Source organism: Sminthopsis crassicaudata, chromosome 4 (genome assembly GCF_048593235.1).
Source record: "Sminthopsis crassicaudata isolate SCR6 chromosome 4, ASM4859323v1, whole genome shotgun sequence".
Lineage (NCBI taxonomy): Eukaryota > Metazoa > Chordata > Mammalia > Dasyuromorphia > Dasyuridae > Sminthopsis > Sminthopsis crassicaudata.
Genome location: NC_133620.1, coordinates 99237279 through 99264149, shown reverse-complemented (window position 1 = coordinate 99264149; position 26871 = coordinate 99237279).

Genomic DNA, 26871 nt, shown 5'->3' with positions numbered 1-26871 from the left:
ATGAAGCATCAGAGGTCTTGAGTTCAAATCCTAGCTGTATTGCTTAACCCTCCTGTGATCTTGAACAATTCTATAAAATGAAAAGGTTGGATGGATGCTCTCCAGCTCTAAGTCTGTGATGTTATGACCCTCCATCCCAACTTTGTTGTATCAACTTTGTTGTCTCAAGGACCATGCTAGAAGCTATCACTGGGAGCTGGATCCAGGGCAGCCTCATTCCACACCAGAGCATGTTCCAAGTTGGAAAGCTTGCCTCTGTCCAGTGGATAATCTTTTCTGGGCAAGAGGAAGGAGCGAGATGCTTGTCTCGTCAGCTCTGACCAGCAGCATCTTGCCCTTCTCTGCAGCCCTTCTGCTCATTTTCATCTTTTCCTGCTCTCTTCCCCACATCACCCTTTCTGATCTGGGTAATTAAACAGGACCTGGCAGCAGCCTCCAGCAAACAAACCGCCAAAAGGCAGAGCAGGCCTTGCCAATGAAAGGATGGACGATTAAAACAAAATGATTCATCTCAGGGAATGAGCACAAATTGCTTTCCATTTACAGGAATGGGGCTGGGCTCCAAACAGCCTCTCAGGGACTTAAGGGAGGGAGATGGGAGCCCAGACACGCTGACCATTAAGTAATGAGCTTGTCGGAATGCTCCCCACTGACTCTGGAAAGGGGGGAGCTGATTGGCAAAATGGGCAAGAAAACTGGGTAACATGGAGAGACAAAGCCCAAGCCTCCTCCTGAAGGCCCCCTTTCTAACGGGAGAAGAAAAAGCTTACAAATGCAAAGGCCTAGAGGGACATTTGGGAACACAGGGGGGATAATTTCAGTTTCTACTATCCCTGAAGGATCGTTTCTATTCATGGAAAGCCCAGGAATGGAGCTTATTTTGAGTCTTTCCTATTTCTCTGTTGCTCTCAGTGGTTTGGCTAGTCTGGACTTCAGTACACTTGGATCAGCCAGGTGCCTTGCAATGTGTAGACCTGGAATCAGAAAAATTGACTTCAAATCCTGTCTCCCTGTATGATCTTGCATGCTTTCTCTAACTAGAGCTCAATTGTTTGTCATTGTGGATAGATTGCCGAAGTTGAAATTAGGAAGAGCTGCATCCAAATTCTGACTCAGATATGTGCCATCTTTGTAACCTTGAACAAATCACCATCTCTGTCAGCCTCAACTTCCTCATAATATCTACTATCTATATAATATAATACAGAGCAGACATACTTTACACCATATATCTCATTTGATCCTTGAAATAACTCTGTGAGGTAGATCTGTCATTATCCCCATTTTATAGATGAGAAACTGAGACGGGTCAAGATTAAGTGACTTGACAAGGTCACACAGCTAGTGAGCATCTGAGGCAAGATTTGAACTATATCCAAATCCATCATTCTTCTGAAAAAATTTTAATAGTATTTTATTTTCTCAAATATATGCAAAAATAATTTTCAATATTCACCCTTGCTAAACCAACCCCTTGTTCTAATTTTCCCCCTCTCCTCCCTTCCCAAGGCAGCAAGCAATCTGCAATTCTTTTGCAATTCTTCTGAATATATTTCCATACATTCAGTATGCTGTGCAAAAAAAAAAATCAGATCAAAGGGAACAAAACATGTGTAAGGGAAAAAAAAACCAAGAAAACAAATAACAACAAAAGGTGAAAATACTATTCTTTGAACCACATTCAGTCTCTATAGTTCTCTCTCTAGATGTGGATGGCACTTTCCATCACAAGACTATTGGAATTGCTTTGAATCACCTCATCGTTGGAAAGATTACAGGTGATCATCATGTAATCTTGTGTACTAATGGTCTCTTGATTCTGCTTATTTCACTTAGCATTAAGGGAGATTGTCTAGGACAACAAGAGATGATAGCCAAAGGACAGAACTTTGGGGACTTTCTATTTTAAGAGATCTGGATGGAGACAAAGAGATAAAGAGACTGTGAAGAGCTGGACAGAGAGGTAGGAAGGCAATCAGAGAGAGACATGTGAAGAGAATATCTAGAAGGTTAAGGTAGTTAATAATGTTATATGCTACAGAAAAGTCAAAGTGGATGAGAACTGAAAAAATGATCTTTGGATTAGGCAATTAGAGGTCATTGGTGACCTTTCAGAGAGCAGTTTTAATAGACCCTATTGGTGGAAGTCAGATTGAAAAGGTTGATGAAAGACTTTTTGTGAGGAAATGGATGTAGACAAGTTTGTTTTTTGTTTTTAAGAATTCTGCCAGTGAAGGAGAGAAGAAATATCGGAGAATAGCTGAATGAGATGGACAACAGAGAAGAAATGAGAAAACACACTTCTCTCCTCATGCTAATGAGCTGGGGGGACTACGGGTTTGGACTATGACTTGTGTCATCAAACAATATTGGTTGGTTTGCTAAACTGGTTTTTCAAAATCTTTATTTCAATAATTAGTCAATTAATATTTATTAAATACCTATTATGTGTCAAGCACTGTGCTTAATGCTAAGTGAGGATATAAATACAAGTTTGTTAATTTTTTTAATAGTCTCTGTCCTCAAGGAGTTCCAATCTAATGAGGAAGGATTCAAGGGAAGGTCTAATAGGCAGGGGAAGAAGAAAGATATATTTGGAAATGAATTTTATATAAAATCAAAAGCCAAAAATAAAAAAAATTTTAAAAGAAATCATTAAAAATAGCAAATGATTATCTTGTATATAGAGTACAGAGACTTGGAAATGTTTGTAAGCAGCTAGAAGGAGGCAGCAAATAGGGAGGATGCAAGAGAGACAGAATGCTTGATATAACAAGGTCTTGAAGGTGTGGGGAAGAAGTAAGAAAGCCAAAGAAGAAAGCCTGAGAGACCATCTATATTAGAAGTGTCAGTCATTTGGCCAGGAAGATAAATTGGCTCAAACACTCTAATGTTCTGCCAGAACCTGATTAAAATGTAATTGGGAGTATTTAACAAAATAAATAAAAATACATAGATAAAAAACATAGATAATATCACATTTTAAAATGAAGTCAATAGGTAACCCAAAGGGATCCATTATGTATGGATTAGTGGCCCCCTGACTGATGCCCCTGATCTATATTATAACCCAGGGTGTGTGTGGCATTGGAGAAAATCCATCCTGAAGAAGGCTGAGAAAAGGGTGAAGGCAGGCAAGACAAATGGAGGGAGAACTTGAACATGGAAACACAATTAGAATGGGTCATGTTACACATGGCTCCCATCTCCCCAAAGACTTGAGCTTACTTTGGGTCTCACCTTGGGGATCTGAGCCCCAAGGGATCAACTGCTCTCTTTTGACCTATGACAGGGAAATTTCAATTAATCAATCAAAAAGCTCTTTTTAAGAGTTTTCATGTCAGGCCATGAATATAAATACAAAGAATGAAATAATCTCAAAATTTAAGGGAGTTCATATTTTAATAAGGGAGATAAATATAAGGAGAATAAACATAAGGTAGTTAAATGTAAGGCAGATTGGGGAGAGTTGAGGCGGGGGAGAAGAGGGGAAGGAAAGGCTTTATATGGGCGCTATTACTTGAGCTTTGCCCTGATGGAAGAGAGAGATTGCACAAGGTAGACATGAGGAGGGAATTCATTCCAGACACAGAGGATGTCTGGTCAAAAGCATACCGAGGATACCTGGAATGTCTTGTTTGAGGAACAGAGGGAAAACTCATTGAAATAAGCCACAGAAGTGGGAGAATGAATAATATTTAATGAGACTTGAAAAACAGGTCATCAAGAGTTTTTAGAGCTAAACAGAGAACTTTTTGTTTCATCCTAGAGGCTGCAGTGAGCCATAGGAATTTATTGATTAAGGAAGTGATGGTGAGATCTAAGCTTAAAGAAAATCACCTCAGCAGTCATGTGCAGCATAGCCTGGAATGGGAAGGGAAACCAATTAGGAGGCTATTGGAAAAATCTGGGCAAGCAGTGATGAAAGCCTGAACCAGCTTTGTGAAGAGAAAGGGTCCAAAGTGAAAGAAATCATGAAGGAGAAGCTTTGATTTCAATAAATCAAATAAAATATTGATTTCAATAAAATATTTAAATAAATATAAATAAAATATTTGATTTCAATAAATCAAACTCAATAGTGTATGGAATAATATTGATTATGAGCCTAAGACACTGGAAGGATGGTGGTGTCTTCAACAGAGATAGGGAAGTATGGAAGAGGGGTGGGTTTGGAGAGAAAAATAATGGATCTCCTAAAATTGGGAAGATGGGTATGTTTATAAACATAGGAGGCATAAGAGAAGGGAACATTGAAGATTCAGGGGGAGAATGGATGTTTTGGAACAAGGTCTTGGTGGAAAAGAGAGGGCACAATTGGAAGGAAAGGCAAATAGAAGACCCTTCTCTTAATAAAACTGAGACGTGGGCCATGACTAGGTTTCCCCAAGTACCATTTAACAAGGTCCCAAACTTCTGCAAAGGAGCTATTTTTTCATTTACCTACCACAGAAAATGAATGATACAAAAGACTCACAGAAATTCATGACACCTACAGAAACATAAAACAGGCAAATATCCTATTGATCAATTGTTCTCTCCCAATCCCTGTGATTACAGCTTCTGTGAAGTCCTGTTTTCTTCTCTAATGTTGATAGATTTGACATCTTTCCCTGAAATATTTTGTTATTTCCTTCATATGAAGCATCAGGGGCACTTTGTTGTGTCTCTTGCCAGTCCTCAGCAGTTTCTCTGTCTTCTGGGCTAGTGCCAACAACTGAGTACTGGACACTCAGCAGAGCTGCCAGCTCTTTCCCATAATAGGGGAATAGACTCAACTCTCTTCCCCTTTTAGCTTATAGCCAAGTGCCCAATGACCACAAAAGTCCTTTATATATTTAGTTATTGGAACAGGAAAAAATGCAGCTTTTCTTTCAATGAGTAGAGAAAACTGTTGGTTCTCAGAATCTTAACCCTCAAAAGGCAAACTCTTTTGGAACATAGAACATCCAGGCAGCTAATTGGAGCCATAAACACTTAATCTGTTCTTTGAACTCCCTTTGTCTGAGTCTGAATTGATGTGTGTTGTCTCAGATAACTACCTGACTTAGGGATAGAAATTCCTTGTAATTCTAGGTATAATCCTTTATGTGAATCATCAAAAATTTGTGGGGGGGAGGGGGGGAAGAAGCTCTTCCAAAATACTCCACCAGGACTGTGCTCAGATACTGTTTTCTTCAAACCCCCCAAGAGTTCTTCTGTTTCAATAAATAGATGTAGAAAAACAAGATCAATAAAAGGCTATATAAGGATTCTATGAGTCTATCATCCTGCACCTCAAAAAATTTTTCCAAAGTCCTGCTCTTACTTATGTGTATTGAACTGACTACAATCTTTCCAAGATCCAGACTTGGTATTTAGTATTTCTGAATGGCTTTAATAGGGTCCATCCTTTACTTTTGCTCTCCGGGTCCATTATGGTTTTGTCTGCCATATTGCTTTTTCTTTGCACTGGATGTGTGGTTGGAAAGAGGGAATTTGAGTTCACTTCAGCTGCTTGCTAACTAAGTGTCCTTGGAGGAAATCACTTTACCTCTCTGGGTCCCAGTTACCTCTTAGCTCTCCAGTGGGTGCTTAATAAATATTTGATGATTAATTGAATAAATGTGGAAATAATCATCCTTACTTCCTCAACCTCCAGTGTCTTTTTTTCTGTGGGAAATATGGAAAGGTCAAGAATTAGCTTTTTATCAACCACAGAAGAAAATGAGGTCTCAGGAAATTAAGTGCCTTCCTCAAGATCACACAACATCTTGGTAGTTTTCTTCTCGGTAGCCTCCTCTCATGAGTCTCTGGGCTCTTCCTTTACTTTCTCCCTCTGTAGGACCTCCTACTCTCATTGTGTCCTTCCCTTTTGCTGCCATGGAACTAAGGGGGGACAGTGGATGATTAGGAAGGCATCTTGATCTTCCTGTTGGCTTTTCCTGGCAAACAAAAGCTGAAGTAAAGGTGAGCTTCGGGGTTGGGGAATATGTTGGTCCCCCAAACCTACATGAATTACCACATCAGGGATGGAGGAGATGGAAACCAGAAAGCATGTGGATGGGTTATCTAGAGGAATTCATGTTTTTTTTCCTCCTGTTTGTTTTCGTCTCTTCCCTTTAGCATTGACTAGGCTCACTGGGGCTGCATGGAGGATGGTACACTGCTTGTATGTGTATATGTAAGAGTGTGTATGTGTGTGGGAGGGCATTAACACAGAACACACTGAGATGGATATCATTGCTCAGGACTTGGGCTCTGACACTGTTCCCACTGAATTGGCCTGAAAAATTTTCTTGGCTTTTACAGGAAAGAAACACAAGCAGTGGATAAGCTCTACTGTTTCCAAGGCAACCCCCAAACACTGAATGAAGTGGAGGGGTGGTGGGAACAGGAGAGGAAGGAATAATTTTGCTCTTCCCTTCTCCTATTCCCTTAAGAAGAAATAAAAAAACCAAACCAAAACAGACTTGAAAAAAATTCCATTCAATATGGATGTGTTCCTCTTTTCTTTGAATTTCTGAAGAATAGGGAAGGTCTTGCTTCCTCAAAGTGACAGATTGGGAAAGATCTCAGAGGTTATCTAATTCAACTCCCTCATTTTATAGATATCAAGAGTGTAAAGTCCAGAGGAATTGAGATCCTTGGCAATCATCACACAGATATAAAATGGCCCAATGAAAATTTGATTTTTCCCCTGAACTCAGGTTAACTGATTCCAGATATGGTCATTTCCCACCCACCCCCTGCTTTTTGAGTTGGTGGGTTTACAAATGAGTCTAGATCCTTCCCTTTCTACTCAGAATCTCTTCATACTCTGATCTTCCCCATTCTATCCTTTCAAGTATCTACTTCCTGCCAAAAATGGGGTTTCATCCAAGAAAAGGTGGGGTGGAGCCTTGAGATGGGAAAATCCTGAATACTAGGGAGAGAAAAGCAGGCAAGCAGCATGATATCATAGAAAGAGCATTGACTTTGGAGTCAAATAACCCGAGTTTAAATTTTTTAGCCATTACCTGTGTGATGCTTTCATCTAGCCTCTATGGGTCTAAGGTTTCACATCTACAAAACTGGGGAGTTGGGTTCCCCTTCCATAGATCTCCAGGTCTTCTAAGGCAGAATGAACATTTAGAATTACCTGCCCCTCTCCCCCCACCAAGATTCTTTCCTCCAACACAGGAGAATGAATTAAGTGGAAGTGGGGAAACTGAGATGTCTCATTGGTAACAAAAGATACTTATTAGTAATTAATGAAACTGTCTACTACACAGCAAATCCTCCTCCTAGTCAAAGGTGTCATACCTTTAATACCCACCACACCTTCCTAGCTCCAAATCCCCATGGTTTAAGGTCTTGCTATTCAAAAGACTCTCCAACCCTTAGCAATTCCTTCTCCCTATAGTCTATAACCAAAGCAACTTGGTCCCATCAACCCCTATGCCTTTCCCAATAGCTAGGCTGCAGACATTAACAACTGAGAGTCATGGAACATTCTTTTTTTTTTTAATTAATTAAATTAATTTTTACAAAAATTTTATGCATAGGTAATTTTCCAGCATTGACAATTGCAAAACCTTTTGTTTCAACTTTCCCCCTCCTTCCTCCCACCCCTTCCCCAAGATGGCAGGTTGACCAATACATGTTAAATATGTTAAATACAATATAAGTCATGGAACATTGTGAAGAAATCCTTGTACAGATTTTCAAAATTACGAATTCCTTGGTTTCTCCCAAATTCTGTACTGTATTTCTGTTCTCTCCTTGGCCAGGCTTTATATGAATCATATGAATCTGTTGTTTGTTCTTTTTTTTTTTTTTTTTTTGAAGGGGACCAACCAATCACATCACAGGGTGAAGTCTTGACTTGCTCATGAATTGGATTTAAGTGAGACAGTTGCACAAATGGAAGAAAGTAGATCAGATTGTACAGTTGAAGAATTGGCACCATGGACAGAGCCCTGAGAGTAGAGCAAGGAAAACTTGAGTTCACATTTGATTTCATAGATTTAGCCAGGTGACCTTGGGCAAAATCATTTGACCTAAGGGAAACTGCTTCAGTTTCCCCAGTGGTGAAATGAGAATAAATAACAGGACTTACCTTCCAGGTTTGTTGAGAAGAATACTAGATCACAAGTACTGTGCTCAGCCTTATTTGTTGCTTTCCTGAGAGGTAGAGAAGGGAAGAGAGGGAAATGTCTTTTGTCATATATAAATAAGAAGGAAATAGACATTTATTGAGTGCCTACTTTGCACCAAGCTCTGTGCCAAGCACTTTATAAATACATCTTGTTTGATCCTATCAATGATACTGTGAGGTAGGTACTAGTATGATTCCCATTTTACAAGTGGGGAAACTAAGGCATATAGAGGTTAAGTGACTTTCTCAAAATCACCCAGGTAGGATCCATGAGTCTTCCTGACTTCAAGTCTAGGCCTACTTCCTGACTCCTCTGTACCACCTAGCTGAATGTAGAGACAAAGATATAAAAATAATAACAACTAACATTTAGGTAGCATGTTTTGGTTTGTAAACACTTAATTCTTTTAATAATAATAATAATAACACTTATTTAGCACTTTCCTTCTAGCTAGGTGTTGTGGTAGATAAAGCACTGAACTTAGACTAAGAAAGACATGAGCTCTGATTTTGCCTCACATATTTATTAGCCATGTGACTCTGGACAAGTCACTTCACTTAATCACAGAACTCACCTTCTCCCCTCCAGCTAAGAGAATGTGGATCTCTGACACAACCGGAAACAGCTGATCAGAATCATCCACACAATTGTCCCCTCCCCACCCTCTTCATTTCCTCCCTGAAATTCTCTGGTAAAAGTGATTGAATAGAATTAAAACAGATAATAATTTTTTTCCCTGGCTTCCCTTTGGCACTAAGGAAAGGTAACAAGAATTCCTCTTTGTTGGTTTCCAACCAGTTATCAGATAACCCAGGTGGACGTGAATACCAGCTGGGAAGGACAGAAGCAGATGGATTTTAGGCCCAGTGTTAATGGGTGCCATGGGTATCCCCAGTGTAGTAGAAATACTGCAGGAAGAACAGTAATAAATGTGAGACTTGGAGAGGGAATCTCATGAAGCTCTAGTAGTAGTAGAACTTGTGGCATAGTGAAAAAACAAACAAACAAACATTAGACTTTTTGGATTCAAAAGACCTGAGTCTGAATTCTGCCTCTGTTATTTCTTAGCTATATGATTCCTTGATTCCTCATCTTTAAAATGGAAATTAGGGTACTTGTAGTATCTACCCTCACAAAGTTGTAGAGAAGAAAGTGCTTTGTTAATCCTAAAGGGTATATCAGTTATTTTTTTATTATGAACAATAGTGTTAGAGTAAATCACCTTTACATGTGTTTTACAAATTACACCATGAACATCATCTCATTTGATCCTCATGATCTTTGAAAAGAGCACCAGAGGTAAAGAGTTTTTGAAAATTCGAGCAATTAAGATCATGTAAAATTTATTCATTGCCTGTAATAGGGCACGAAGGCCTGAATATGGGAGCAAGGAAGGGCAATGTACTCTGGTTTTAATTCTGACTCTCTAAGGCTGAGCAGGAAAGGTCTACACACTTTTGCATGTCACAATCTGTCAAATACTTGAACATATGTCCTTCCTCCTCTTCCTACCAAGATTTTGCTTCTCTAGATTCAATATTCCATAGCAGATGATACCCTTTGTAATTTAATGCTATTCTTTTGAAGGAAGAGATCTCATCATAAGAACCAGAGAGGGGACTAAGCAACAACACATATGGAAAAGATCTGAAAGTCTTAGAAGATTGTAAGCTCAATATGCCATCTTGCACCATATTGGAAGAAACAAAATGTCTAGAGTAAAGGAGATGTTAGACCTTCTGTATTTTGCCCTGGTTTGATTACATCTGGAATATTATGTTCTGTTTTGAGCACCACTATTTAGGAAAGACATTGATAAAATGGAACATATCAAGAGTGACCAAATGAGGATTTGTTTGAAAGCAAACATGCATTTATTAAGCCCTTATTATGTTCCAGGCATTATGCAAAGAACTAGGAGTACAAATACAATCCTTTTTCTTATCCCCCAAAGTCTTTGCCCTCAATGAGTTTACATTCTACCAGGGGAAAACAACATATAAAAGGGAGTTCTGAAAGGAGGAGTAAAGTGGCGAGGACAGTGTGGAAGAGCAGTGGCAAAGTCCAGAGACCCAAAAGCATAACTGAGAGTGGAAAGAGACATGGTCATCTTGGGCTTGTCCTGAAAATAGTGGCCCTGGCAGTAAGTCTTCAACTGGATAAGGGGCATGGGAGAGGAATGTTCCAGTATGAGAAGTCCTCAGATATTGAGGGAAGTTCCAGGGTAAGAAAGTGCTTGTGTCAGAAGAAGACAGAGATGTTTATTTTACCTGAGGAAGAAGATATTTGGTCAGGAAGAGGGGTGGGGCTGGGAAACCATATAGTTATCTTCAGATAATTTAAAGGCTGTCACTTAGAAGAGGTTTATAGGTAGAAATTGAAAAAAGGGTGATTTAAACTTTAAAGGCAGGAGAATAGGAAATGAGTTGCTTTATGAGGTATGCTTTCTTCAGGCAGATGTCTTCAACCAAGACTGAATTATCACTTGGGAGGGATGTTGCAAAAGGGATATTTCTTCAGATTTGGACTTTAAAGTTCATCTATAAGATCTCTGTCAACTCTGAGGATCTTTGTTTCTGCCTCAAATACTGAGAAATCTATCACAATATGGCCAATTAAGAAAGAGCTGTTCTGCCTATTTGCAAGTACTATTTTCATGAATTGGCACTTTGTTTTGAGAAATCCACTGGGAATCTATGAAAAATCCTTATTCCTCAAGCCCTGCTGAAAGCCCTCAGAGCTCCCAGATTATTCTCCAAATTTTAGGCTTAGATGTCTTCCTCCTATATCAAATCAATGGCTCCATGCTCTCACCTTTATTATATCTCTTGCTTTTGCCTCCTCCACTCCTCTGATATTGCCACTATCCACAATTCTTGTGGATTGTCATTGCCTCGAATTTGGACTATTGCAATAGTCTGCTAGTTGGTCTGTCTGCCACAGGATTCTCCAATTCAGCTATCAAATCAATCTTCCTAAAGCCTGGATCTAACCATGTCATCCTTCTATTCAGTAAACTCTAGGAGTTTCCTGTTACATTCAAGATCAAATATAAAATCATCTAGCTTTCAAAACTTTTCATAACCTGGTCCCTTCCCTACTTTTCTAATCTTTTCTCCCCTTAATCCCCTCCATGTTTTCTCCTATCCAATGACACTGTCCTCCTTATTGTTCCATGAAAAAGCCACTCTATTTCCTGACTCCTCAGCATTTTCGCTAGTCATCTCCCATGCTCTCCCCCTTCCCCTTCCCTCTTCTCCTCCTCTTCTCTCTCTCCCCCTCTCTCTTTCTCTCTCCTTCTTTCTCTGTGTCTCTCCTTCTCTCTGTCTCTTTCTCTCTCTCTCTCTCTCTCTCTCTCTCTCTCTCTCTCTCTATATATATATATATATATATATATATATATATATATATATATATATATATATATATATATAATGTGTATATCAATCTACTTATTATCTCTCACTCTCTCCTGTCTCTGAATTTCTGTTCTCTCTCACTGTGTTTCTCTCTCTGTCTTTCTCTCTCTTGTGAATTTTCCAGAGTCCATAAGACTTAATTTCTCTTGTTTCTTGTTTTTGGACCATGTTTTTCAACATTTTTTTAATATTCAACTTTCCACTGAAGTCACTGCATGTGTTCATTTAATATGGAGAGTCTTATCAGTTCTTTATTTAATTTCTCTTTATGCACAGCAACAGAAGTTGGCATCTAAGTTGAAGGTGTTTTCATGATGGATTTGAGTAAATAACTACCCATTACTACATGGAAAATAGCTTCCTCTTGGATAATGTGAAAGGATTCTTTAAGAACTTCAAGGAAATTTTTGGCATTCACCATAGAGCAGAAATAAATGTTTGTTGACCTTGAACTGGCCAACTGGATTTATGAGTCCTCCCAGTGGCAAAGGATAGATGCAGAATATGTTAGCTTTCTTCAGCCCTTAAGTGAGTGCTTGGCACAGAAACCTTCTGCCCTGGTATATCAATTTTTGAAGGATTTGGGTGCACCCATCCATGATGATGGATAGCTAGGTGGTAGATAAAGCACAGGCCTGAAGTCAAAAATTCCTCTCTCTGAGTTCAAATTCAGTCTTAGACACTAGCTGTATGAACTTGGGCAAATCACTTAATTCTATTGATTAAATTTCATCATCTATAAAATGAGCTGGAGAGAAAATGATAAATTTCTTCAGCATCTCTGTAAGAAAAAAATGAAGTCACAAAGAGCTGGTCACACACCTGAAACAACTGAACAACAACAACAAAAATCCATGATAGGGGCAATTAGGTGGTGCAGTGGATAGAGCACAGGCCATGAAATACGGAGGACTTGAGTTCAAATCTGCCCTCAGACACTTAACACTTGCTGGTTGTGTGGCCCTGGGCAAGTCACTTAACCCCAATCGCTTCCACAAAAAAAAAAAAAAAATCTATGACAAATGAACACAGTAATAACAATGGATCTATATTCACCTAACAATGTATAAGCAATGAGTTCTCCTTTCAGGAGGACATTAATTAATATAAATCTTTCCAGACTTTTCTGAAACCATTCTGCTTACCATTTCTTATAGCATAATAGTATTCCATTACAATCATATACCATAACTTGTTTAGCCATTTTGCAACTAATGGGTATCCCTTTAATTTTCAGTTCTTTGCTATAACAAAAAGAGATTCTTTAAACATTTTTATAATATAGATCTTTTTTCTTTTTTAACCCTTTGGGTTACATATATAATAGCAATATTGCTGGGTCAAAGGATACGCCCAGTTTTTTAGTTCCTTGAGCATAATTCCAAATTGTTCTCAAGAATAATGGTTGGATCACAACTCTACCAATAATGCATTAATGTCCCAATTTTTCAACATCCTCACCAACAGTTGTCATTTTCCTCTTCTGTCATACTAGCCAATCTGATATGTGTGAAGTAGTACTTCAAAATTGTTTATAGCAATTCTTCATTTCTCTAATCAATAGTGATTTGGAGTATTTTTTCACCGTACTATGAATAGCTTTTGATTTCTTTTTCTGAAAACTAACCGTTCATATCCTTTGACCATTTACCAGCTGGGGATAGAGCTGACTCATTTCTCTTATATTTGTGAGACATGAGGTCTTCTTTTTTTTTTATTAAAGCTTTTTTATTTTCAAAACATATGCATGGATAATTTTTCAATATTGACCCTTGCAAAAGTGTGTGTTCCAAATTTTCTCCTCCTTCCTCCCAGCCCTTCCCCTAAATGGCAAGTAACCCAATATATGTATACATATTTATACAATTATCTTGCTGCACAAGAAAAATCTGATCAAAAAGAGGGGGAAATGAGAAATAAAACAAAATGCAAGCAAGCAACAACAAAAAAACTGAAAATGCTATGTTGTTATCCACACTCAGTTCCCACAGTCCTCTCTCTGAGTGTAAATAGCTCTCTTCATCACAAGGTCATTGGAACTGGTCTGAATCATCTCATTGTTGAGAAGAGCCATGCCCATCAGAATTGATCATCATATAATCTTGTTGCCATGTATAATGATCTCCCGGTTCTGCTTATTTCTCTTTGTATCAGTTCATGCAAGTCTCTTCAGGCATCTCAAAAATCATCTGTTGATTGTTTCTTATACAACAATAATATTCTATAACATTATTATACCATAACTTTTTCAGCCATTCTCTAATTGATGGACATCCACTCAGTTTCCAGTTTCTGGCCACTACAAAAATAGCTGCCACAAACATTTTGGCACACACAGGTCCCTTTCCCCTCTTTAGTATTTCTTTGGGATATAAGCCCAGTAGTAGCACTGCTGGATCAAAGGATATGCACAGTTTGATAACTTTTTGAGCATAGCTCCAAACAGCTGGATCTGTTCACAGTTCCACCAACAATGCATCAGTGTCCCAGTTTTCCCACATCTCCGCTAGCATTCGTCATTATCTTTTCCTGTCATCTTAGCCAATCTGAGAGGTGTGTAGTGGTATCTCAGAATGAGACATGAGGTCTTTATAAGAGAAACTTGCTATGAAATTTTTCTATCAATTTTCTACTTTCCTTTTAATCTTGGCTCCATTTGGATTTGTGCAAAACTTTTTTGATTTAATGTAATCAGAATTATTCATTTTATTGTTCATAATACTCTTTATTTCTTATGTTGTCAGAAATTCCTGCCTTATCCTTTGATCTGACAAGTAAGATATTCCACGTTCCTCTAATTTGCTTATGTTGTCACACTTTCTGTCTAAATTATGTACCCATTTTGAACTTATTTTGGTATGTGGTGTAAGATGTTTATACCTAGTTTCTGCTAAATTGCTTTTAGTTTTCCCGGGAATTTAAAGCTGGGATCTTTGTATTTATCAAATACTAGATTACTATAATCATTTACTACTGTATATTTCTTGCCTAATCTATTCCACTGGTTCAAAACTATTTCTTAAACAGAATCAGATTATTTAGTGATTACTACTTTGTAATTCAGTTTGAAATCTGGTATGCCTAGGCCACTTTCCTTCACATTTTTGATATCCTGCCCTTTTATTCTTTCAGGCAAATTTTGTTATTTTTTTCTAATTCTATAGAATGGTATTTTGGTAGTTTGGAGAATTGCCATTTTTATTATATTGGCTCATCCTACCCATGAGCAATTAATATCTCTCCAGTTGTCTAGATCTGACTTTGTGTGAAAAATGTTTTGTAATTATGTTCATATAATTCAAGCATTTGTCTTGCCAATTTACTTTATATTGTCTACAATTATTTTAAATAGTTTTCTTCCTATCTCTTGCTGCTGGACTTTATTTACAATACACAGAAATGCTGATGTTTTATTTCTGTGTATTTTATAATCTTCAAATTTGCTGAAGTTGTAAATTATTCCATCTAGTCTATTAGTTGATTATCTAGGATTCTCTAAGTATACTATCATATGCTCTGCAAAAAAATGATATTTTTGTTTCCTCATTGCCTATTCTAATACCTCCATTTCTTTTTCTTCTTTTATTGTTATAGATATTATGTCTAGTGTGATATTAAGTAAAAGTGTGATAATTGGCATCCTTGCTTCACTTTTAATCTTATTGGGAAGGCTTCTAGCTTGTCCTCATAACAGACAATGCTTGCTTATGGTTCTAGATAGATATTACTTATCATTTAAAGGAAAGCTCCATTTATTCCTATACTTTCCAGTATTATTTTTAATAGGAAAAAGTGTTGTATTTCGTCCTATTGACTCTCTTTTTGTAATTTTCTTGCATCACCCTCAGTTTTTTTCCCAATTTTTTTTCTATAATCCTCTTACTTAAATAAAAAATTTTTGGAGCTCTTCCAAGAATTCTTTTGGGCCTGTGGCCAATTCACATTTTTCTTTGAAGCTTAGCATGTAGCTGTTTTGAGTTCATCTTCCTTTTCTGTGTTTGTGTCTTGATCTTCCCAGTCACTACAGTAACTTCCTATAGTCAAATTCTTCCTTTGTTGTTTTCTCATTTTCCTCTTGACTTAGAACTTTATATTATAAAGTTCTCGGGAATTAAGGGGTCACTTGTCTTTATTGACCTCTCTGTAGCATCTGACACATCCTTCTGGCTACTGTATCTTATCTCAAGTTTTTGTGATGCTACTGTCTCCTGTTTTTCTCCAATCTGTTTGACCAGTCCTTTTCAGTCTTTTTGCTAATCATACATTCGTATCGTGACTGTTCACCATAGGTAACAGGCTCTGTCCCAGACCCTCTTCTCTTTCTCCTCTGTACTCTCTTGCTTGTTGCATTCATCAGCTCAATTATCATTTCTATGCAGAGGATTTTTAGATCTATATCTTCAGCTCTGCTGAAATATAGACATGCATCTCCAGTTGCCTTCTGGGTATTTCAAATTAGATGTTCCATAGGCTCCCTCCAATTTTTCACACTATTGTCAATGGCTTAATATTCCTATTATATCATTTCCCTGTGAACCAGGTTCATAACTTCATTCTTGCCTCCCCTCTCTCACTTATTTCACATATACAATCCATTGGAAATCTTGTAATTCCTATCTTTACAACATTTTTCATATATGTTCCCTTTTATCCATTCAGACAGTCACAATCCTATTTCAGTTTCCTCAGCTCAGCTCATGTCTAATTATTATAATACCCTTTGGCTGGTCTCTCTATATCAAGTATCTCCATTACAATCCTTCCTCCACTTGAATGCCAAGATAATTTTCCTAAAGCATGTTTGACTGCATCAACCCTCCCCATCCCTAAATGAGATCCAATGTCTCTTTCTTACCTTCAGGCTGAAATAGAAATTCTTCTCTTTGGCATTTAAAACTCCAGCGCCTTCTTAATTTTCCATCCATCTTTTCCTTATCTCTGACCTTCTTACATTTCCTCCCACACTTTACTCTATTTCCCATCTGTCTCTGTGCTTTAGAACTGGTTGCCTCCACCTCCAACCTCATCTGAAATGTGCCCCCTCCTCATCTCCCATCTTAGTCTTTCTGACTTTCTGTAAGATTCAATTTAAATCCTAGCTCCTTCACAAGTACTTTTCTGTTCCCCCATGCTACTAATGCCTTTCTCTTCCATATTACCTTCATCTACTTTGCATAGAACGTATGAATCTGAATATGTATATGTTGTATCTCATATTACAGTGTGAAGTCTTGATGGGCAAAGGATTGTGTTTTGACCTTTCTCTGTATCTCTAATATTTAGCAGAACACACAGTAAACATCTAATAAATTTAGTCTGTTGACTGAATGATAGATATGGCTAAAGTATTTGTGAGCCTTTGTGTGTTCTCCCAGCCTGCCTACGAGAAGCTTGTTAGGGAACAAACACATCTCAGGGAGACTAGATCTCCTCCTGTCTCACAAACTCCAAATGCCATGTAGGCAGAGAGTTATTCAAATTCTGACCTCTTTGACATAGGTAACCCAGAAGACAAAATGCCTTTTGCTGAAAATAAGGAAACATTGCAAAGTATTCAGCTTGGGTGTAACATGGTACAGAGAAGAGGACCTTGACTCTGGGGTCAGATGATCTGAGTCTTGTCCAGGTACAGAAACAGTAAGCTAAACATAGCTTTCCAGACCCCAAATGGCTTTCATGAAACCAGGCATTATCTTTTGGTCCCTTAAATGCTTTTGCAATCTTTTGAAAGTTTTTGCATTATGTATTTCAGGACTTGCTGAGCCAGGCAGTCTACCTAGTTCATAGACTTATCTATTTCTGGGACCTGGCCTAAGGATATACCAAAATGGCCCAAACCATCTTCCAGCAGCAGGAATATGCTGGCAAATGTTTAACAATCCAGATTACTGGGGAAAAAATGTATGTACCTGCACTTTTAAATTTAATCTGTATTTTTAGCACTTTCCTAAATCTAGATAATCAACCAAAAAATGAATCAAGTCCTGATTGGAAGCCTGTGAGAGCGCCCCAATCTAGCTTCTCCCTTGTATATTAGCTTTTGCCAAATTGGAGAAATGTCTGTTTGAGGAAGCAATGGGGTGTATGGGACACATAGGAAAGGGGTAGGGCATTTTATAGATTTCTACAAAGTTGTTGTTTAGTGATTTTAATCATTCTCAAATCTTCCTTACTCCATTTGGAGTTTTCTTGACAAAGACACTAGAGTGATTTGCCATTTCCTTCTCCATCTCATTTTACAGATGAGGAAACTGAGACAAACAGGTTTAAGTATTTGCTCAAGGTCACACAGGTAGAAGATGAGTGTTCCTGACTTCAGGTTTGGTCATCTATTCACTGGTAGAGACTTCTAATCTTATTGGAAATACCCCACTCAGCAAAAAACCTGGAAGAGTTTTCACTTTTTTATCGGAGGAACAGCTACTATGGCTGCTTTGTCCCAAATATCCCATAAAGGCACTCTCATAGACTGATTACACACTCCTTTGTTTAGAAGGTGGATTTACCACAATCTCCAACTTATGGTTTCCAGATGGAATTAATAGAAAGTTTAAAAAGTGGCACCAGTAATATTATCTTAGAGGCTGCCCTCTTACAGATCATATTATGGCAAGATGCATCCTGATATTGAAAGCTGACCATAGCAGAAAAGAGCCATCTGATGTAGCAAGAGATACATCCCTTCTCTCCTGTGTAGTTAAAGCCATGTTTAAAGCATGGGAGCAACCTACCGAAGGAGTCCAACCATGAATTATCCTTTATATTAACCATTCAATCACCTCTTCAATTCAACACAATTGTACTAAGCACTGGAATTAAAAAGATAAATATAAAAAATAGTACCTCCCTCAAGGAGGCTTATATTTGACCAATAAAAATTTAGAATGTCTTCAGACTACATAAAATCCACTGGGTATTACTTTTGGTAGATTTTATTTTATCATCACCTACATTAAATATTAATTAAATTGAGTTTCCAGTCATCACAATCTGAAGGTGGATAAAAAGTTTCAAAAATCAAAATTTGGGCAGCCATTTTGACAGGCCCTCCTACAGACAATCAGCTTTTAGTCTTTCATCCTCAGCTATTCATTGTTGATAAGCATGGGATGGCAGTATTCAGTTTCAATTTTACCCAATTAACACTGGTGTGATGCCCATTCCCAAGGGATGTGAGTTTCTGCTGAACTCTTATACCTATTTACTTCCCAATGGGGTCTGGAATTGAGACTTCTTCCCCTCAAGCTATTTCTATCTCTAGAGGGGAAATCCAGTGTGAGATTTAATTACTATCTTCAACTCCTTAAAGAACCTACATAGTAAGGAAAAATAGAAACAATTGTCCTCTGTCTCCATTAAGGACTGAATTCCATAAGGGAGTGAATTTGTAAGCTCCTTTGGTCCAACGGCTATTTAATTTTTGCCTTTGTTGAGATACCCAGGACCTAGCACAGTTACTCATGCACAAAAGTCACTTTGAATGTGATGGTGATTGTTGTGCTTGAATGATTGAAGTGCTTGTTGAAGAATTCATCCGTCTGAATTATCGAAAGGGATTGTGGGACAGGATCTATTCATTTGCATGGAGTAGTTTATGTGAAGTATGAATGGAAGCATAGGAAATAAAATAGATCATCTAGACGTCCTGTCTAGTTAGAGAAGTAAGTCCTCAATAAGGTATGAGCAAGGATCCCTCAATGCCAGCTGTCTTTGGAGTGAGGATAAAAATCCTTTAGAAGTTAAATTGAAATCAATTCTTGTCTCAAGTCATTGACTGCAACTGTTGAAGAACAAAGGAGCAGTTATCATGCTTTCTAGATCAGAAGTAAATAATTAATATAGTAAATATTCCCTTCAATTCCTGGTTTAACATATGCCGATTCAGAGTACCATTATCCAAACTGACAATCACACACACACACACACACACACACACACACAGAGAGAGAGAGAGAGAGAGAGAGAGAGAGAGAGAGAGAGAGAGAGAGGGAGAGAGAGAGAGAAAGAGAGAGAGAAAGAGAGAGAGAGAGAGAGAGAGAGAGAGAATCTATTGCCGAATTCTGTCAATTCTACCTTCAAACATTTTTCATGTATGTTCCCATCTCTCCTCCTCCCATCTGCTACCTCCTCAGGAAGATCCTCACCATCTCACTCTTAGACTAGTACAATATTCTTTTGGTTCATCTCCTGGACTCAAGTCTCTCTCCACTCCATTCCATCCAACACTCAGCTGTCAAGCTGATCTTCCTAAAGTGCAGGTCTGACCTTCTTCAATAAGCCCCAGTGGCTCCCTATCAGCTCCAATGTCAAATATAAATTATTTTGAAGTTGGCAGTCTTTTATAATATGGCCCCCTCCTATATTTCTAGTCTTCTTCTGCATTATTGATCTTGTTAGTCACACAAATCAATCCATCATCTGATTTCAGGCATTGTCATGAGCTGTCCCCATCCCTCTTCTCATCTCCATTTTCATCCCAGTTTCTCTGGCTTTCATTCAAATCTTAGCTAAAATTTCACTTTTTATCAGAAGATTTTCCTAATCCTCCTTAATTTTAGTGTCTTCATTCTACTGGTTATCTTCAATTTATTTCATATATAATTTGCTTGTATATAATTGTATGCTAATTGTGTCCTTGTTAGATTGTAAACTCTCTGAGAGCAGGAACTCTCCCCCCTTCTTTGTATGCCCAATGCCTAGGACAGTTCATGGCACATAAAAGGTACTTAATAAATCCTTGTTGACTGACTGAGTAAAAATACTAGACTTGGAATGGGAAGATCTAGATTTGAATCCAAGAAAAGTTTGCATTAGATTTTGCTTAAGGACCCTTCTAGTTCAAAATAATATGAACTTATGGCCTTCATCCCATTCCTATGCTTCATCTCTGCCATAACAGACTGGTAGTAGATCCCAAGAGTCTGTTGAAAACCCAATATTTGAGCCAGGGCTTTGGGTTGCCAGCCTATTACAAGTTGTATGCTGATATGTCCAGCCTTGAGACATATATTCTTGGCTTATCCTCAGTAGGATGTCTGCCAGGCATATTGTAACCCCTGCCAAATCCCTCGGTATTGGGAATATAGCCCATTTCCCAAAGTCCATTTGCATAGGATTCTCTTCATTAGTGGAGATTGATTATTCGATGATCTATGCCTGCATGTGGGGCAGCACTGGTGAGAACTTGGGAGAAGAGAGCTCATGGTCTTCTGACTTCCACCTTCTAGAGATAAGAAGCGCCATTCCAGGCTCTCTGAAAGGAGAGAAAGACACTGAAGAAACTGATATGTAGAGGATCTAGCGCAAAATATCTCCCCATTTCTAGCTATTAAACTAGAAAGGGAATTTCCTCTGGGTAAATTCTATTCTCTCTCTTTCTCTCTCTCTCTCTCTCTCTGTCTCTCTCTCTCTCTCTCTGTCTCTCTCTCTCTGTCTCTCTCTGTCTCTCTCTCTCTGTCTCTCTCTGTCTCTCTCTCTCTGTCTCTCTCTGTCTCTCTCTGTCTCTCTCTGTCTCTCTCTCTCTCTGTCTCTCTTTCTCTCTCCTAATTTTTGCTTCTTTTAAATGTATAAATGGTTTTATTTGCTATATGCATTTTATTGTAAAACTGGCATTTGGTGAGAAAAGAGTCAAACCTTGTATATATATCCTCTCCCATTAAGGGTTAGTACTTAGTATTGCAGTGTGAACAAAACCATTTCCACTAGACTAACATGTCGCTATAATTCTGTGTGGAGCAAGTATGAAGTAAGGATATGGTGAAGAACTTACAGCAATGCTAAATTCCTTTTCGGTATTCTATCTTCTCTAGGTCTCTGTGACCTGCATAGGTATGTTCAATGTTTAGGCTACTAATTGCTTAGATTTTTTTAATGACATTTATGTCTATCCAGGCTATCGATGTTTAGGCTACTAATTGTTTAGTTTTTGAGATATATGATGACATTCAATTAACTGGTGGGGAGGGGGGGCACCTATCTCTTAATGTTCCCCAAACTCATGATGTAATCCTTTTGCAATTAAACTTATAAAAACTGTATATCTTCCCTTAGTTCTTTAGCCCTTCTCTTCACGGTAGAATTGCTCATTCTCATGAGAATTTGTTAAATAAACAACTTTTCTGCTTTTTACTTCGAGAGGTCTCTGAGAAGTCATTTTTGCATAGGATTTTCTATCCCTTACAATTCTATCCCAGAACCCATCTTTTTGAGAACAGCAGAGTTGATAGCCTCTGTTGCCAATCTCTTCCAGCAGGAATCAAAGTCTGGAAAAGAACTAGTAGAGATGATTCCAGAGATCTTTGTCTCCCTGCAAGCCACTTCTAGGCAGACCTATATAGATACACAAAACAGATGCCAAAGACAGCATATATCCCTTACAGTAATATTAGATTTTATTATAGACCTGATGCTGTCTTAGAGATATGATACCATTTTGATAAAGCTGGACACTGTGGCTCACTTCCTCCCTTATGCTGAAAGTTCTCATCATTGATGATAATTTCTTTAAAAAATGTCTCAAATTAGAGTTCTTCTTTTTCATATAGCCTCTGACCAGGGACCTGAGTTTGACACTGCTACCATCCAGTACCACTGCTACTAGAAAGAAGATTACATTGACCTAGAGAAGTCAGATTCATGGAGTCACTCAAAAGCTAACTCCCCAGTAAAACTCCCTATTTCTAACTTAATCTCAGGCTCATTTTGCATGTAGCCAAGCTATGATTACCACAGCATACTTGAAAATTAACATTATTGTTCTTATTATGTGTCATGTTTGTATCAAGATCCTAATGAAGTGTTTTCTTACCATGGTACCAAACTAAGGCAGGAAAGTCAGATACCAAAAATTCTCATTATTTGAATCAAGAACCTAGCCCATCAGCGGATTTCCAAATCATGGAATACATCTTGATTTTAACCTATTCTTATTTGAACAGGTGCTTATAATCAAATAGCAAAGAACACAGAGACTTGGCTGGTCCTGGAATCTCACTTATACCTCTTTTGGTCACTATTCTTTTATTAAGGTATAACTCAACTAATTCCCCATGGGTTCCTCACAGAAGCATGAGTACAAAGCATAAAATTCTATAAACCAATAGTCTCAAAGGACTTTTAGAGAGTCCATGAAGTCAAAATTATTTTTATAATAATACAGATGCATTTCAATTTCTAGTATGGAAAAAATCAATAGACATGATCCATATATACAACAACTCTTCGGAAGGGCCCTCAATAACAGAGTCCCAAGACCAAAAAAGATTGAGAATTGTTGCTATAGATGATATCCATTACTTACTTAAGAATCTAATTCACAAGGAAATTCATTTCTTTACAGAGCTCCATCTTGGATTCATATTAGTCCTCCCCTACTTTATTCTTTCTAGGAATGCTGACAGATGTTCCTCTCACAGGCAGCTCTGATCAAGAAATAAGTTGTTTGGAAATTGAAGCAATAGGGGGCAGGTGGTGGGTAGGGGAATGACGCTGGGGACAGTGGACACTTGCAGACATTCATTTTTCCACATTGTGTTTACTGTCTGTTCTTTCTCTCCTTAAGGGGTAGGATGATGAGAAGGAAGACTGGGTGGAGACATGGTATAAAGTGGAGTAATAAAGGGATGGGAAGATAGAGCTATTATAGAAGCAGAAAGGAGAATAAATGAGATGAGTAAAAAATCTCAGGTTTAGGCTATAGGTCAGGATATACATAAGCTATTAAAGCTTAAAACTGCACTAACACTATTGGGACACTATTGTGGCATTTAAAGGGAAAGGAAAGATTGATTATTTCTTCAGAAATACGATTTCCAAGTACAGTAATGTCACGAGAGTCTTAGAAATACTGCCTTGAAGACCTTTTTATAGTGGTAAGAACCTGGAAACTGAGTGGATGCTCATTAGTTAGAGAATGGCTGAATAAGTTATGGTATATGGATGTTATGGGATATTATTGTTCTGTAAGAAATAATCAGCAGGATGATTTCAGAGAGACCTGGAGAGACTTATACGAACTGATGCTGAGTGAAGTGAGTAGAACTAAGAGAATATTGTACACAGCAATAGCAAGATTATATGATGATTGATTCTAATGGTCATTGCTCTTTTCAATAATGAGATGATTTAAGCCAGTTCCAATGGTCTTGTGATAAAGAGAGCCATATACGACTGTGGAAACTGAGTGTGAATCATAATATAGTCTTTTCACTTTTTTGTTGTTGTTTACTTGCATTTTATTTTCTTTCTCATTTTCTTCTTTTTGATTTGACTTTTCTTGCGCAGCAAGATAATTGTATAAATATGTATGCATATATTGGGTTTAACATATATTTTTACCATGCTTAACATATATTGGATTACTTGGCTCCTAGGGGAGGGAATGGAGAAGAAGGAGGGAAAATTGGAATACAAGGTTTTGCAAGAGTTAATGTTGAAAAATTATCCATGAATATGTTTTAAAAATAAAAAGCTTTAATAAAAAGAAAAAGAAGCACTGCCTTGGCTACCAGACCAAGGGCTACTTGTGCCTTTGTTCCATCACTATCCTTTTGGTCCCAAGAAAGAATTTCCTACATCCACTTCTAACTTTCTCTAGCTTCTAACTCATATCCAGAGTTTTAGAAAAGGTAAAGGTGTCTTACTGAATATGTACCTGCTCCTAAGGTCACCTCCAACCTGTGTGACCAGCTCATCAGATTTCATCATGACCATCCTCAGCCCTGATTCACCTTCTCTGTGTTATCCTAAACTCATCAAGGGCAGTCTTGTTCCATGACTCCCTTAGAATCTGAATAGGACAGTTCTTTAGGCACATGACATAGACAAATGTCTTCAATATTTCTATGTGAATGAAGGTCCTGGAAAAGACCCTCATCTCATGAACCAGAGTTATGTGAAGCAAGACTTCTAGGAAAGAACAATGATTACATAGTCAGACTAAGGTTTCTATATTGGATAATTTTACTTTCTTTGTCACAAAGGAAAGGTCAATCTGGGCAGTGATGCAAAGATAAAAAATTTAATAACATTCATTTTTAATAATTAATTTCCAAGGAACCAAATTGTATTTTAAAGCTACTTTGGGCATCCAAACCAATATCTTTCTTCCTTTTGTTCCATACAACTATCTGCCCCTTATTCATTCTTCTTACAAGTCAAGCCTATTTTCTCTTAATGTGTTCTCTACCTTGATGGAAGACAACCAATTTAAGACACATTGTCATTGTCAGTTGAGTTCTGGACTTGGACTCAGAAAGACCTAAATTTGAATCCAGCCCGAGATCCCTACTGGCTGTTTGTTCTTGGGCAAGTCACTTAAGTACCGTCAGTCTCAGTTTCCTCACCTGTAAAATGATGACAACTTCATTGCACCTACCTCATAAGATTGTTGTTGCGAGGATCAAATCAAGTAACATATTAAAACCTTAAAGCACTATATAAAGGTCAGTGAATAATAGTATCATTATAATATTAAAACTCATTCTTATTCTGGGCATTTTCTTCTGTCCTTGGGGTAGGTATTGAAGCCCAGAGAAAGAATTCCTGGTCTTAGTCTTCAGAAAATCCAGGAGAATGGAAATAGGAGAAGAAATAAAATCTCCAGATTCCCTTAGACTCAGAGTTCTTTCATTAAGTCTCACTGACATCCCCAAGGATAGCACAGACCAATGTCCCACCCCCACTGTCTGTCTTGCACTGAGCTGTGACTGGATCTTTAGCCTTGGTTATAAAAAATCTTGAGAGCCTTCTATATCCTGCCTTTCATCTAATTCTCCTTAGAGAGAAAGAAAAAAATAAGACAAGATTCAGGTACACAGCTATCAGTCACCATAAGGATTTCAAATCAGAAATCATTACTGTGATAAATTGTTTTAGATTTCTCATCAGAGGCAACTTTCTGAAAAGGATGTAGTTATCTTTAGATAATGGGCATGGGTCCCAACTCTATCCATCACCTTGAATTTTATACTTTTAATAAGGAAAGCAACAAATACCAATATATTTGACTACTTTGTTCTTTAGGAATATTAGAGCAGAGTGTGCAGAAAAGAAGAAAAGGGTACAATGATATTCCAGAAGAGAAAAAGCAAGAGGGGATGGATAGGATCATGCTCTAGGGAGGATGAGTGGAGGAATGAAATCATACTCCAAGGGGAAAAGCTCCCAGAACTCTATTTTGTTAATCAATAGAATTACTGAGGTAGTGAGCATAGACATCGAGAGACCTGGCATTGATGAAAGCTCTTGATTTGGAGTCATATCTAGACACTCATGCTTTAGTGACTCATTTTCCCAGGCTGGAAATCAGACCAACTGAACCCTAAAATTTCTGCTCATTTTGAGGGGGGAAGGGACTGGAATGGAACAATGGGCAGATAGGGGTGCAGTAGACAAGGGGGATGAAGAAGCTGCAGAGGCTAGGGAGAAAGAAGTACAATGATTTCAGAGCATAATAGATCTTTAGAGCTGCAAGAAACCAAATATAATCTAATTCTGCCTTTGTACTTTACAGAAAAGGGAACTGAGTCCCAGAGATGAAATAACTTGTCTATGTTGTTAGACTTAAAGGATGAATAAAGGGTGCATGGGTCGGTGAATCAGAATTTGGGCAGGAAGGGACTTTAGCGGCCAAATTCAAATCCCTCATTAGGGATTACTGAGATCCAGAGATGGAAAATTACTTATCCTGGGTCACAGAGATAATAATAAGCAGTGGGCTAGATTTGGACCCTGCTAATCTGACTCCCAATCCAGGGCGCTTGCACGGGGAGAGGGAAATCCAACTGGCTGCAGCAAAAAGAAACTACCCAAGATGGTTTTCACTGGTTTCCTTCGAAAGCAGTTTCTTCATTTCTGTTAAGGCATTTTCTCTAAGTATCTCTTCCAGAAAAAGGCAACAACTTTATTTTCAGATCCCATGGTGAATCTGGCTTTCTCCCTGGCCCAAGTCCAAGCAGAAGAATCCCCAAACTGTAAGATTAGAACAACGGTAACTGCCATTCATCTACTTCTTTAAGCTTTACAAAGTGCTGAAGCATAACAACCCTAGTGTAATTATCCCCATTTTGCAGATGAGAAAACTGAGTCTTAAAGTGTTTTAGTGATTTGCCCATAGTTATATTTAACTCTTTCTGGAGGCTTCCTAGGTTAGGGAGAGGGAGATTGGAAGAGTGGGTGAGGTTTTCAGAGAAGAGGGGCCCCAGGGCTGATGACAAGAGAAAAAGCAATTTAGTTTTGGGCTTCCGAGGGCTGTTTGGCTGAAGTACTTCTGTTTTGGGATGAGCAGCTTTTGGAGGGAAGAGGTGGTAATAAGAAAGGAAGAGATACATTTG